This window comes from Misgurnus anguillicaudatus, chromosome 23 (assembly GCF_027580225.2).
Source record: "Misgurnus anguillicaudatus chromosome 23, ASM2758022v2, whole genome shotgun sequence".
Classification (NCBI taxonomy): Eukaryota; Metazoa; Chordata; class Actinopteri; order Cypriniformes; family Cobitidae; genus Misgurnus; species Misgurnus anguillicaudatus.
The window spans coordinates 37,687,501-37,700,000 of NC_073359.2; the positions used below are offsets into that span (position 1 = coordinate 37,687,501).

The window sequence follows — 12,500 nt, forward strand, 5'->3', positions numbered from 1 at the left end:
CAGGGTCGGGCCTGGTTAGTACTTGGATGGGAGACCGCCTGGGAATACCAGGTGCTGTAAGCATTTAATTAATTATTTAATTATTTATTCATATAATTTTTTCCAGAAATGCATCCTTTCTGTAAGCGTTCGCACATGGCATGGCGTTGCCACATTAGTGTTGAAGTGGCTCTCGAATCGAGTCAGCGCTCGCTTACGGCCACACCACCCTGAGCACGCCCGCTCTCGTCTGATCTCGGAAGCCAAGCAGGGTCGGGCCTGGTTAGTACTTGGATGGGAGACCGCCTGGGAATACCAGGTGCTGTAAGCATTTAATTATTTATTTATTTAATTAATTATTTAATTACTTATTCATATAATTTTTTTCCAGAAATGCATCCTTTCTGTAAGCGTTCGCCGATGGCATGGCGTTGCCACATTAGTCTTGAAGTGGCTCTCGAATCGAGTCAGCGCTCGCTTACGGCCACACCACCCTGAGCACGCCCGCTCTCGTCTGATCTCGGAAGCCAAGCAGGGTCGGGCCTGGTTAGTACTTGGATGGGAGACCGCCTGGGAATACCAGGTGCTGTAAGCAATTAATTCTTTATTTAATTAATTATTTAATTATTTATTCATATAATTTTTTTTCCAGAAATGCATCCTTTCTGTAAGCGTTCGCCGATGGCATGGCGTTGCCACATTAGTCTTGAAGTGGCTCTCGAATCGAGTCAGCCCTCGCTTACGGCCACTCCGTCCTGAGCACACCCGCTCTCGTCTGATCTCGGAAGCCAAGCAGGGTTGGGCCTGGTTAGTACTTGGATGGGAGACCGCCTGGGAATACCAGGTGCTGTAAGAATTTAATTCTTTATTTAATTAATTATTTAATTATTTATTCATATAATTTTTTTCCAGAAATGCATCCTTTCTGTAAGCGTTCGCCGATGCCATGGCTTTGCCACATTAGTCTTGAAGTGGCTCTCGAATCGAGTCAGCGCTCGCTTACGGCCACAACACCCTGAGCACGCCCGCTCTCGTCTGATCTCGGAAGCCAAGCAGGGTCGGGCCTGGTTAGCACTTGGATGGGAGACCGCCTGGGAATACCAGGTGCTGTAAGCATTTAATTATTTATTTAATTAATTATTTAATTACTTATTCATATAATTTTTTTCCAAAATGCATCCTTTCTGTAAGCGTTCGGCGATGGCATGGCGTTGCCACATTAGTCTTGAAGTGGCTCTCGAATCGAATCAGCGCTCGCTTACGGCCACACCACCCTGAGCACGCCCGCTCTCGTCTGATCTCGGAAGCCAAGCAGGGTCGGGCCTGGTTAGTACTTGGATGGGAGACCGCCTGGGAATACCAGGTGCTGTAAGCATTTAATTCTTTATTTAATTAATTATTTAATTATTTATTCATATACATTTTTTCCAGAAATGCATCCTTTCTGTAAGCGTTCGCCGATGGCATGGCGTTGCCACATTAGTCTTGAAGTGGCTCTCGAATCGAGTCAGCGCCCGCTTACGGCCACACCACCCTGAGCACGCCCGCTCTCGTCTGATCTCGGAAGCCAAGCAGGGTCGGGCCTGGTTAGTACTTGGATGGGAGACCGCCTGGGAATACCAGGTGCTGTAAGCATTTAATTAATTATTTATTCATATAATTTTTCCCAGAAATGCATCCTTTCTGTAAGCGTTCGCCGATGGCATGGCGTTGCCACATTAGTCTTGAAGTGGCTCTCGAATCGAGTTAGCGCTCGCTTACGGCCACACCACCCTGAGCACGCCCGCTCTCGTCTGATCTCGGAAGCCAAGCAGGGTCGGGCCTGGTTAGTACTTGGATGGGAGACCGCCTGGGAATCCCAGGTGCTGTAAGCATTTAATTAATTATTTAATTATTTATTCATATAATTTTTTTCCAGAAATGCATCCTTTCTGTAAGCGTTCGCCGATGGCATGGCGTTGCCACATTAATCTTGAAGTGGCTCTCGAATTGAGTCAGCGCTCGTTTACGGCCACACCACCCTGAGCACGCCCGCTCTCGTCTGATCTCGGAAGCCAAGCAGGGTCGGGCCTGGTTAGTACTTGGATGGGAGACCGCCTGGGAATACCAGGTGCTGTAAGCATTTAATTAATTATTTAATTATTTATTCATATCATTTTTTTCCAGAAATGCATCCTTTCTGTAAGCGTTCGCACATGGCATGGCGTTGCCACATTAGTCTTGAAGTGGCTCTCGAATCGAGTCAGCGCTCGCTTATGGCCACACCACCCTGAGCACGCCCGCTCTCGTCTGATCTCGGAAGCCAAGCAGGGTCGGGCCTGGTTAGTACTTGGATGGGAGACCGCCTGGGAATACCAGGTGCTGTAAGCATTTAATTATTTATTTAATTATTTATTCATATAATTTTTTTCCAGAAATGCATCCTTTCTGTAAGCGTTCGCACATGGCATGGCGTTGCCACATTAGTCTTGAAGTGGCTCTCGAATCGAGTCAGCGCTCGCTTACGGCCACACCACCCTGAGCACGCCCGCTCTCGTCTGATCTCGGAAGCCAAGCAGGGTCGTGCCTGGTTAGTACTTGGATGGGAGACCGCCTGGGAATAGCAGGTGCTGTAAGCATTTAATTAATTATTTAATTATTTATTCATATAATTTTGTTCCAGAAATGCATCCTTTCTGTAAGCGTTCGCCGATGGCATGGCGTTGCCACATTAGTCTTGAAGTGGCTCTCGAATCGAGTCAGCACTCGCTTACGGCCACACCACCCTGAGCACGCCCGCTCTCGTCTGATCTCGGAAGCCAAGCAGGGTCGGGCCTGCTTAGTACTTGGATGGGAGACCTCCTGGGAATACCAGGTGCTGTAAGCATTTAATTCTTTATTTAATTAATTATTTAATTACTTATTCATATAATTTTTTTCCAGAAATGCATCCTTTCTGTAAGCGTTCGCCGATGGCATGGCGTTGCCACATTAGTCTTGAAGTGGCTCTCGAATCGAGTCAGCGCTGGCTTACGGCCTCACCACCCTGAGCACGCCCGCTCTCGTCTGATCTCGGAAGCCAAGCAGGGTCGGACCTGGTTAGTACTTGGATGGGAGACCGCCTGGGAATACCAGGTGCTGTAAGCATTTATTTAATTATTTATTCATATAATTTTTTCCAGAAATGCATCCTTTCTGTAAGCGTTCGCCGATGGCATGGCGTTGCCACATTAGTCTTGAAGTGGCTCTCGAATCGAGTAAGCGCTCGCTTACGGCCACACCGTCCTGAGCACGCCCGCTCTCGTCTGATCTCGGAAGCCAAGCAGGGTCGGGCCTGGTTAGTACTTGGATGGGAGACCGCCTGGGAATACCAGGTGCTGTAAGCATTTAATTCTTTATTTAATTAATTATTTAATTATTTATTCATATAAATTTTTTCCAGAAATGCATCCTTTCTGTAAGCGTTCGCCGATGGCATGGCGTTGCCACATTAGTCTTGAAGTGGCTCTCGAATCGAGTCAGCGCTCGCTTACGGCCACACCACCCTGAGCACGCCCGCTCTCGTCTGATCTCGGAAGCCAAGCAGGGTCGGGCCTGGTTAGTACTTGGATGGGAGACCGCCTGGGAATACCAGGTGCTGTAAGCATTTAATTAATTATTTATTCATATAATTTTTCCCAGAAATGCATCCTTTCTGTAAGCGTTCGCCGATGGCATGGCGTTGCCACATTAGTCTTGAAGTGGCTCTCGAATCGAGTTAGCGCTCGCTTACGGCCACACCACCCTGAGAGCGCTAGAGAGCAAACAGGAAGTGTGAGGCTGCAGTAGAGAGGGAAAGGTTCTCCATACGTTTGAGTTTTTCTATTTGTGTTTGTTTAGTTCTAAAAGGTTTTTTTGTTTGTTTGTTTTTTGTTATTTTGTTACTTGTCCTCCCAACAGCTTAGCTGTTTGGGAGGGATCGTTTTAGTTTTCTTGTGTGTTGTTGCTTGTTTCTTTGAGGAATGGACAATATAACAGCAACAGACATGGATTTAGAACGAGGAACGCATCAGCAAATGGAAAACGGACTGGAAAAAAGGCAACAAGATAAGGATGGCCCTGAAAGGAGGTATAAAAGATACTACACTAAAGAAGCAACGGTGGTAGTTGATCTGGCAGAGGTGCATGAAGGAAAACCAGAGGACATAATTCAGGCATTGCTTGACAAGATGGACGTTACAAGCATACTAGCGGTAAGGCCCAAAACGATGAAAGATTATGAAATTACCTTTGAAAAGGAGGAAGATATTGAAAAGTTGGATGGAGGACTAATGATTAAAGGAAAGATTTGTGAAATTAAAAAGTTGAATAATAAAGATTTTGTTGTCTCTTTTATGCATCTGCCCGCATACCTGGACGACGGCGAGATATTACAGAAGCTGGAGGGATGGGGGGTAACTCCCATCTCACAGATAAGGAGAAGATTCTACAACGGCACCCACATAGAGGATGGAACAAGGTTCCTGAAGGTACGGTTCCCAAAAGAAGTGGCCTCCTTGCCCTACAGCACTAGACTTGAAACGGGAGAAGGTCCTCAATACTTCAGAGTGATACATAGCCAGCAGGTGAGAACCTGCAGGTTGTGTATGAGCCCCGAACATATGATGAAGGACTGTCCGGATTTTAAATGCTTTAAATGCGAGGAAACAGGCCACTTCGCGAGGGACTGCAAGGTAGTGAGGTGTCCGGACTGCAAGCGTGCACTGGACAAGTGCGAATGCTGGTACAGAGACCATCAACAGGAAGAAGAGCAGGAGAGCGGGCAGATGCATGAAACAGACAACGAAGAGGAGCAACGTGAGGACACTGGAGCGACACAAGGAGAGGACACTGACAACGAGATTGAAAAGACTGAATTAACACAGGAAAGTGAAGAGCAAAATGAGAACACTGGAGTGACACAAGGAGAGGACAATGACAACGAAATTGAAAAGACTGAATTAACACAGGAAAGCGAGGAAATGGAGGATCTGATGGAGGAAAACGATACTCAACAAATTGAAACGAAGGAGTCAAAGGAGAAAGAACAAACTGGGGAGGAGGAAGGAAAGGACAAAGACAGTGAAAACATTGACGAAGGCAGCACGTTGGGAACAACCAAGAAAAGAAGGAGAAAAATTAAGGTAATACCAAATTTGGAGAAAGCTAAAAATAAAATGTGGAAACAAAATTCTGAAGACATAAAAGGCTGTGGAAGAAGTGAAAAGGCAGGGGAGGACAATTGACTAACAAAATGTTGATGCAAAAGTTTGTCTTTTTTTCTTTTTATTTAATGGTGTTAAAAATTGTGAGCTTTAATGCAAGGGGATTAATGAATGGTGTGAAATTTGAAAAAGTTAAGGAACTGTGTAGAGATGAAGATGTGATTTTATTGCAAGAGACAAACTGGAAAGAAAGTGTAATGGAGGATTTTAAAAGAAGATGGGAAGGAGAATTATTTTTTAATAATGGAGAGGGAAAAATGGGAGGAGGAGTGGCGGTGTTAATAAGACAAGATAGAGGTATCAAGACAAAACTAATGTATAATGACACAAAAGGGAAATGCATGGCAGTAGAAATTAAGATAGAAGAAGATGATTTTATTTTAGTAAACGTACATGCTCCAAATGAAGAAATAGAAAAGAAAAGATATTTTAATGTTATAGCTGAAGTAGTTGAAAAATGGGAGAGGGTAATGATTGCGGGGGATTTTAACACTGTTTTTAGTAAAATGGACATGGTTAATGGAATGATCTTTAAATCAGATGGGGGTAGAAAGGAGTTAAGGTCGTTGATGGGGAAAAAAAACATGATTGATGTGTGGAGGGAGAGAAATGAAAAAAAGAAGGAATATACAAGAAGACAGCTGGTGGGGAATTTTATGTGTCAAACTAGAATAGACCACTTTTTAAGCACCAGGAATTTGGAATGTTTTATTGATGGAGTGTTTTATAAAGAAACAACTTTAAGTGATCACAAAATGGTGTTAATGAGAATGGATTTTAAAAGAGAAATGAAGGGACCAGGGGTATGGATTTTAAACACTGAAGTTTTAAAGGAACAGCATTTTAAAAAAGAGATAGAAAATATATTAGATGAAGGAAAAAAAGACCTTATGTATATAGAAGATAAAAGACAATGGTGGGAAAACATGAAATATGACATTAGGAAATATGCAGTGAGCTATAGTAAATTGTTGCAAAAGGTGAAAAGAATAAAAGAGGAAGAAATAAGAAAAACATTAAAAGAGGAGTTAAACAAAAATGAGGTAAACATACAAAGAGTAATCGAAGTGGAGGAAAAACTAAAGAAAATAGAAGAAGAAAAGTACAAAGGGGCGATGCTAAGAAGCAAAGCGAAATACACAGTAGAAGGAGAAAAATGCAACAAGTTCTTTTTTAACCTTGAGAAAAGTAGGGGGAAGGCAGGAATAATTAAAGAACTCAGAAACAAAGAAGGAAAAGTGATATTAAGTACAGAGGGTATTTTAAAAGAGGTAAACCAGTTTTATGAGGAACTTTTTACATCAGAAGAAGGAGATGAGACAAAAAGAAAAATCTTATTACAGCAAATAACGAGAAAAGTTGATAAAGAAGACAAAAATGATTGTGAAAAAGATATTACAACGGAAGAAATTATAGAAGCCATCAATCAATTAGGAACGAAGAAAAGCCCAGGGATAGACGGCATTGGGAATGAGTTTTATAAAGCTTTCAAAGGAAAAATAAGTATTATTTTAAAAGAGGTTTATGAAGAGATCTTTGAAAAAGGAAAAGTGCACCCAAGAATGGGGTTAGGTCTAATGAAAATTATATATAAGAACAAAGGAAATAAAACAGACTTGAAAAATTATAGACCAATCACAATGCTAAACACAGACCTTAAAGTTTTAGCTAAAGTTTTAGCAAATAGACTAAAACAGGTACTGCCCAATATAATTGAAACTAATCAAGCTTACGGAGTAATGGGAAGAGATATAGCAGATATTACAAGCAGCATTAGAGACATAACGTGGTATATAAAAGAAAAGGGTAAAAGCGCATATATAATAAGCATGGACTTTGAGAAGGCATTTGATAGAGTGGAACACAGATTCTTATTTGCAGTTCTAAAACAATTTGGCTTTGGGCAGAAATTCATAAAATGGATTTCAGTTTTATATACTGACATTTTAACTAAGGTAAAATGTAATGGTTTTTTAACTCAACCCTTTAAAGTTTTAAGATCTATTAGACAAGGGTGTCCACTCTCAGCACAGCTGTACTCTTTGGTGGCAGAACCCCTAGGGCTTCTAATTAACAGAGGAAAACATATAAATGGAATAGAATTAGAAGACAAAGAGGAATTAACAAGAATATTCCAATACGCAGATGACACGACAATTGTAGTTGAGAATATAGAAAGCGTAAAAGAAGTAATGGAAAAAATGAAATGCTACTGTATGGGCTCAGGTGCAAAACTAAATGAGGATAAAACAGTATATATGAAGTTTGGAACAACAGAGGTTTTAACAGGGGTTGTTAAGTTCAAGGAGGTACAAGAGATGAAGATATTAGGTGTTATTTTAGCAAAAAATGAGAAAGAGGCTGTCAACAACTTGTGGGAGCAAACGTTGGGAGGGGTGGAGAGAAGATTGATTTTTTGGAGAAATATGTTTTTAAGTTTAAAGGGGAAAATTTTAATTGTCAACATGCTAATGCTTTCTAAGATGTGGTATAATTTGCATGTGATGTCACTGCCGAACTGGGTTGCCCAAAGAATAAAAAAGAGTGTTTTAGAATTTTTATGGGAAAAAAAGCCTCCAAGGATAGCATATCATACGCTTATAGGAAAAACAGAAGAGGGAGGGCTAGGATTGCAAGATGTAGAACAAAAGATGAACAGTATGAGGGTAAAAGTGGTCAGAAAATATCTGGATGACAAAAACAAAGCTGAGTGGAAGAAATTGATGGGTTTTTATTTAAACAAATGTGGAGGTTTTAAGCTTGAAGAAGACACTTTATGGATGAAGCTAAAAGCCTGGATGATGGAAGGGATTCCACAGTTTTATAAGGAGGTTTTAAATGCATGGAGGCTTTTTTTAACTGAGGTGGATTTTAATCCAGAGGGGAGGGAAAGGATTTTAAATCAGCCTCTGTTTTTAAATGATAAAATCAAAATAAATGAGAAAGACATTTATTATAAGAAGTGGTTACAAGTGGGGATCGTAAAAGTCAGAGACATCTTGTGGGAAGTTAAAGAAGGATTTTTACCAATCCAGGTCATTATTGATGCAATGGAGGATGAGAAGGAAGATTTTAATGTGACAACTTTAATAAACCAATATGAGGAAGTTAAGAAAGCAATTCCAAGACAGTGGTTAGAAGTGATAAATAAAAGGGAGGGAAAGGAAGATAAGATGATGGTGTTTTTAAAATGTAAAGACAAAAGGGTTAATTTTATTTTGGGAACAGTGAAAATGTTTTATGATTTTTTTACGAAAAGAGTTTTTAAAGCACCTGTTGCTAACCAGATGTGGCTAAGACACTTTAATGAACTTGATGAAAAGGACATTTGGAAAAATAGAACATGGAAGTGGTTAAATGTGGACTTGGAATGTTTTGACTATTTTATCAGACATAATGTAATTTTTACTGAAATGAAACTCTGTGCAATGAACAAACAAACAAATGCCCAGTGTAAAGTCTGTAAAAAAGAGGATGAAGGTATGTTACATCTGTTTTTATTCTGTGAAAAGCTGAACCCATTTTTTAATGAACTTAAAGAAATTGTCACAGAATTAAGAGAAAATGAAGAGGTAACTGACTGGAAGAGATTTTTTATGCTGGGAATGACAGAGAACAAAGAAAACAGGAAACTTGTGAATTTGTTGTTAATCATAGCGAAAAAAGCAATATGGAAAAGAAGGAATGTAGCAAGACACAGGAATTTTACTTTGAACCTATGGGTGCTTTTTAAGCAGATGGTAGAAGACTATGTGGAAATGTTGTACAATTATTTTAACTTGGAGAACAAGATGGGGGACTTTTACAAAATCTTTACCAAAGATGTTATAGGTGTTTTTAATCAAAAGCGTTTTAACTTGCTAGGAGAAGATGAACTTTTGTTTTAGTTTCTTGGTTTAAAATTGTGTTCTGAATGTGTGAAAAAGATGCTTCTGCGATGTGACTTATGAAATGTTTCCTTAAAAATTTCATTTTTGTATGCTGATGTATTTTATATGAAATAACAATAAAAAAAAAAAAAAAAAAAAAAAAAAGCACGCCCGCTCTCGTCTGATCTCGGAAGCCAAGCAGGGTTGGGCCTGGTTAGTACTTGGATGGGAGACCGCCTGGGAATCCCAGGTGCTGTAAGCATTTAATTAATTATTTAATTATTTATTCATATAATTTTTTTCCAGAAATGCATCCTTTCTGTAAGCGTTCGCCGATGGCATGGCGTTGCCACATTAATCTTGAAGTGGCTCTCGAATTGAGTCAGCGCTCGTTTACGGCCACACCACCCTGAGCACGCCCGCTCTCGTCTGATCTCGGAAGCCAAGCAGGGTCGGGCCTGGTTAGTACTTGGATGGGAGACCGCCTGGGAATACCAGGTGCTGTAAGCATTTAATTAATTATTTAATTATTTATTCATATAATTTTTTTCCAGAAATGCATCCTTTCTGTAAGCGTTCGCCGATGGCATGGCGTTGCCACATTAGTCTTGAAGTGGCTCTCGAATTGAGTCAGCGCTCGCTTCATGGCCACACCACCCTGAGCACGCCCGCTCTCGTCTGATCTCGGAAGCCAAGCAGGGTCGGGCCTGGTTAGTACTTGGATGGGAGACCGCCTGGGAATACCAGGTGCTGTAAGCATTTAATTAATTATTTAATTATTTATTCATATAATTTTTTCCAGAAATGCATCCTTTCTGTAAGCGTTCGCACATGGCATGGCGTTGCCACATTAGTGTTGAAGTGGCTCTCGAATCGAGTCAGCGCTCGCTTACGGCCACACCACCCTGAGCACGCCCGCTCTCGTCTGATCTCGGAAGCCAAGCAGGGTCGGGCCTGGTTAGTACTTGGATGGGAGACCGCCTGGGAATACCAGGTGCTGTAAGCATTTAATTATTTATTTATTTAATTAATTATTTAATTACTTATTCATATAATTTTTTTCCAGAAATGCATCCTTTCTGTAAGCGTTCGCCGATGGCATGGCGTTGCCACATTAGTCTTGAAGTGGCTCTCGAATCGAGTCAGCGCTCGCTTACGGCCACACCACCCTGAGCACGCCCGCTCTCGTCTGATTTCGGAAGCCAAGCAGGGTCGGGCCTGGTTAGTACTTGGATGGGAGACCGCCTGGGAATACCAGGTGCTGTAAGCAATTAATTCTTTATTTAATTAATTATTTAATTATTTATTCATATAATTTTTTTTCCAGAAATGCATCCTTTCTGTAAGCGTTCGCCGATGGCATGGCGTTGCCACATTAGTCTTGAAGTGGCTCTCGAATCGAGTCAGCCCTCGCTTACGGCCACTCCGTCCTGAGCACACCCGCTCTCGTCTGATCTCGGAAGCCAAGCAGGGTTGGGCCTGGTTAGTACTTGGATGGGAGACCGCCTGGGAATACCAGGTGCTGTAAGAATTTAATTCTTTATTTAATTAATTATTTAATTATTTATTCATATAATTTTTTTCCAGAAATGCATCCTTTCTGTAAGCGTTCGCCGATGCCATGGCTTTGCCACATTAGTCTTGAAGTGGCTCTCGAATCGAGTCAGCGCTCGCTTACGGCCACAACACCCTGAGCACGCCCGCTCTCGTCTGATCTCGGAAGCCAAGCAGGGTCGGGCCTGGTTAGCACTTGGATGGGAGACCGCCTGGGAATACCAGGTGCTGTAAGCATTTAATTATTTATTTAATTAATTATTTAATTACTTATTCATATAATTTTTTTCCAAAATGCATCCTTTCTGTAAGCGTTCGGCGATGGCATGGCGTTGCCACATTAGTCTTGAAGTGGCTCTCGAATCGAATCAGCGCTCGCTTACGGCCACACCACCCTGAGCACGCCCGCTCTCGTCTGATCTCGGAAGCCAAGCAGGGTCGGGCCTGGTTAGTACTTGGATGGGAGACCGCCTGGGAATACCAGGTGCTGTAAGCATTTAATTAATTATTTATTCATATAATTTTTCCCAGAAATGCATCCTTTCTGTAAGCGTTCGCCGATGGCATGGCGTTGCCACATTAGTCTTGAAGTGGCTCTCGAATCGAGTTAGCGCTCGCTTACGGCCACACCACCCTGAGCACGCCCGCTCTCGTCTGATCTCGGAAGCCAAGCAGGGTCGGGCCTGGTTAGTACTTGGATGGGAGACCGCCTGGGAATCCCAGGTGCTGTAAGCATTTAATTAATTATTTAATTATTTATTCATATAATTTTTTTCCAGAAATGCATCCTTTCTGTAAGCGTTCGCCGATGGCATGGCGTTGCCACATTAATCTTGAAGTGGCTCTCGAATTGAGTCAGCGCTCGTTTACGGCCACACCACCCTGAGCACGCCCGCTCTCGTCTGATCTCGGAAGCCAAGCAGGGTCGGGCCTGGTTAGTACTTGGATGGGAGACCGCCTGGGAATACCAGGTGCTGTAAGCATTTAATTAATTATTTAATTATTTATTCATATCATTTTTTTCCAGAAATGCATCCTTTCTGTAAGCGTTCGCACATGGCATGGCGTTGCCACATTAGTCTTGAAGTGGCTCTCGAATCGAGTCAGCGCTCGCTTATGGCCACACCACCCTGAGCACGCCCGCTCTCGTCTGATCTCGGAAGCCAAGCAGGGTCGGGCCTGGTTAGTACTTGGATGGGAGACCGCCTGGGAATACCAGGTGCTGTAAGCATTTAATTATTTATTTAATTATTTATTCATATAATTTTTTTCCAGAAATGCATCCTTTCTGTAAGCGTTCGCACATGGCATGGCGTTGCCACATTAGTCTTGAAGTGGCTCTCGAATCGAGTCAGCGCTCGCTTACGGCCACACCACCCTGAGCACGCCCGCTCTCGTCTGATCTCGGAAGCCAAGCAGGGTCGTGCCTGGTTAGTACTTGGATGGGAGACCGCCTGGGAATAGCAGGTGCTGTAAGCATTTAATTAATTATTTAATTATTTATTCATATAATTTTGTTCCAGAAATGCATCCTTTCTGTAAGCGTTCGCCGATGGCATGGCGTTGCCACATTAGTCTTGAAGTGGCTCTCGAATCGAGTCAGCACTCGCTTACGGCCACACCACCCTGAGCACGCCCGCTCTCGTCTGATCTCGGAAGCCAAGCAGGGTCGGGCCTGCTTAGTACTTGGATGGGAGACCTCCTGGGAATACCAGGTGCTGTAAGCATTTAATTCTTTATTTAATTAATTATTTAATTACTTATTCATATAATTTTTTTCCAGAAATGCATCCTTTCTGTAAGCGTTCGCCGATGGCATGGCGTTGCCACATTAGTCTTGAAGTGGCTCTCGAATCGAGTCAGCGCTCGCTTACGG

General features: G+C 42.2%; 22 non-coding genes and 6 pseudogenes across 22 annotated transcripts in view; all 28 read left to right on the top strand.

Annotated features, from left to right (window-relative positions):
• The window catches only part of LOC141360789 (5S ribosomal RNA), a 119-nt pseudogene extending 56 nt beyond the window's left edge, over window positions 1–63 (top strand).
• Window positions 64–191: 128 nt separating this feature from the next.
• LOC141361055 (5S ribosomal RNA) lies at window positions 192–310 on the top strand. Its single transcript, XR_012367105.1, has one exon. It is a non-coding gene; the product is annotated as a 5S ribosomal RNA (ribosomal RNA).
• A 145-nt stretch (window positions 311–455) lies between these two features.
• On the top strand, window positions 456–574 carry LOC141361056 (5S ribosomal RNA). The gene has a single exon (XR_012367106.1). It is a non-coding gene; the product is annotated as a 5S ribosomal RNA (ribosomal RNA).
• Window positions 575–716: 142 nt separating this feature from the next.
• Window positions 717–835, top strand: LOC141360478 (5S ribosomal RNA). Its single transcript, XR_012366993.1, has one exon. It is a non-coding gene; the product is annotated as a 5S ribosomal RNA (ribosomal RNA).
• A 141-nt stretch (window positions 836–976) lies between these two features.
• Window positions 977–1,095, top strand: LOC141360852 (5S ribosomal RNA; annotated as a pseudogene).
• Window positions 1,096–1,235: 140 nt separating this feature from the next.
• LOC141361057 (5S ribosomal RNA) lies at window positions 1,236–1,354 on the top strand. Its single transcript, XR_012367107.1, has one exon. It is a non-coding gene; the product is annotated as a 5S ribosomal RNA (ribosomal RNA).
• A 141-nt stretch (window positions 1,355–1,495) lies between these two features.
• LOC141361058 (5S ribosomal RNA) lies at window positions 1,496–1,614 on the top strand. The gene has a single exon (XR_012367108.1). It is a non-coding gene; the product is annotated as a 5S ribosomal RNA (ribosomal RNA).
• A 120-nt stretch (window positions 1,615–1,734) lies between these two features.
• On the top strand, window positions 1,735–1,853 carry LOC141359737 (5S ribosomal RNA). Its single transcript, XR_012366218.1, has one exon. It is a non-coding gene; the product is annotated as a 5S ribosomal RNA (ribosomal RNA).
• A 129-nt stretch (window positions 1,854–1,982) lies between these two features.
• Window positions 1,983–2,101, top strand: LOC141359779 (5S ribosomal RNA). The gene has a single exon (XR_012366260.1). It is a non-coding gene; the product is annotated as a 5S ribosomal RNA (ribosomal RNA).
• Window positions 2,102–2,230: 129 nt separating this feature from the next.
• On the top strand, window positions 2,231–2,349 carry LOC141359821 (5S ribosomal RNA). The gene has a single exon (XR_012366301.1). It is a non-coding gene; the product is annotated as a 5S ribosomal RNA (ribosomal RNA).
• A 129-nt stretch (window positions 2,350–2,478) lies between these two features.
• Window positions 2,479–2,597, top strand: LOC141360714 (5S ribosomal RNA; annotated as a pseudogene).
• Window positions 2,598–2,726: 129 nt separating this feature from the next.
• Window positions 2,727–2,845, top strand: LOC141360086 (5S ribosomal RNA). Its single transcript, XR_012366599.1, has one exon. It is a non-coding gene; the product is annotated as a 5S ribosomal RNA (ribosomal RNA).
• Window positions 2,846–2,986: 141 nt separating this feature from the next.
• Window positions 2,987–3,105, top strand: LOC141360384 (5S ribosomal RNA). Its single transcript, XR_012366897.1, has one exon. It is a non-coding gene; the product is annotated as a 5S ribosomal RNA (ribosomal RNA).
• Window positions 3,106–3,225: 120 nt separating this feature from the next.
• Window positions 3,226–3,344, top strand: LOC141359948 (5S ribosomal RNA). The gene has a single exon (XR_012366445.1). It is a non-coding gene; the product is annotated as a 5S ribosomal RNA (ribosomal RNA).
• Window positions 3,345–3,485: 141 nt separating this feature from the next.
• LOC141361059 (5S ribosomal RNA) lies at window positions 3,486–3,604 on the top strand. The gene has a single exon (XR_012367110.1). It is a non-coding gene; the product is annotated as a 5S ribosomal RNA (ribosomal RNA).
• A 5,857-nt stretch (window positions 3,605–9,461) lies between these two features.
• On the top strand, window positions 9,462–9,580 carry LOC141359780 (5S ribosomal RNA). Its single transcript, XR_012366261.1, has one exon. It is a non-coding gene; the product is annotated as a 5S ribosomal RNA (ribosomal RNA).
• Window positions 9,581–9,710: 130 nt separating this feature from the next.
• Window positions 9,711–9,829, top strand: LOC141360790 (5S ribosomal RNA; annotated as a pseudogene).
• A 128-nt stretch (window positions 9,830–9,957) lies between these two features.
• LOC141361060 (5S ribosomal RNA) lies at window positions 9,958–10,076 on the top strand. Its single transcript, XR_012367111.1, has one exon. It is a non-coding gene; the product is annotated as a 5S ribosomal RNA (ribosomal RNA).
• Window positions 10,077–10,221: 145 nt separating this feature from the next.
• LOC141360115 (5S ribosomal RNA) lies at window positions 10,222–10,340 on the top strand. Its single transcript, XR_012366628.1, has one exon. It is a non-coding gene; the product is annotated as a 5S ribosomal RNA (ribosomal RNA).
• Window positions 10,341–10,482: 142 nt separating this feature from the next.
• LOC141360479 (5S ribosomal RNA) lies at window positions 10,483–10,601 on the top strand. The gene has a single exon (XR_012366994.1). It is a non-coding gene; the product is annotated as a 5S ribosomal RNA (ribosomal RNA).
• Window positions 10,602–10,742: 141 nt separating this feature from the next.
• Window positions 10,743–10,861, top strand: LOC141360853 (5S ribosomal RNA; annotated as a pseudogene).
• A 140-nt stretch (window positions 10,862–11,001) lies between these two features.
• LOC141361061 (5S ribosomal RNA) lies at window positions 11,002–11,120 on the top strand. Its single transcript, XR_012367112.1, has one exon. It is a non-coding gene; the product is annotated as a 5S ribosomal RNA (ribosomal RNA).
• A 120-nt stretch (window positions 11,121–11,240) lies between these two features.
• LOC141359738 (5S ribosomal RNA) lies at window positions 11,241–11,359 on the top strand. Its single transcript, XR_012366219.1, has one exon. It is a non-coding gene; the product is annotated as a 5S ribosomal RNA (ribosomal RNA).
• A 129-nt stretch (window positions 11,360–11,488) lies between these two features.
• On the top strand, window positions 11,489–11,607 carry LOC141359781 (5S ribosomal RNA). Its single transcript, XR_012366262.1, has one exon. It is a non-coding gene; the product is annotated as a 5S ribosomal RNA (ribosomal RNA).
• A 129-nt stretch (window positions 11,608–11,736) lies between these two features.
• LOC141359822 (5S ribosomal RNA) lies at window positions 11,737–11,855 on the top strand. Its single transcript, XR_012366302.1, has one exon. It is a non-coding gene; the product is annotated as a 5S ribosomal RNA (ribosomal RNA).
• A 129-nt stretch (window positions 11,856–11,984) lies between these two features.
• LOC141360715 (5S ribosomal RNA) lies at window positions 11,985–12,103 on the top strand (annotated as a pseudogene).
• Window positions 12,104–12,232: 129 nt separating this feature from the next.
• LOC141360087 (5S ribosomal RNA) lies at window positions 12,233–12,351 on the top strand. The gene has a single exon (XR_012366600.1). It is a non-coding gene; the product is annotated as a 5S ribosomal RNA (ribosomal RNA).
• Window positions 12,352–12,492: 141 nt separating this feature from the next.
• The window catches only part of LOC141360385 (5S ribosomal RNA), a 119-nt gene continuing 111 nt past the window's right edge, over window positions 12,493–12,500 (top strand). The window contains exon 1 of the ribosomal RNA XR_012366898.1: window positions 12,493–12,500. This exon is cut by the window's right edge and continues 111 nt beyond it. This is a non-coding gene — a ribosomal RNA (5S ribosomal RNA).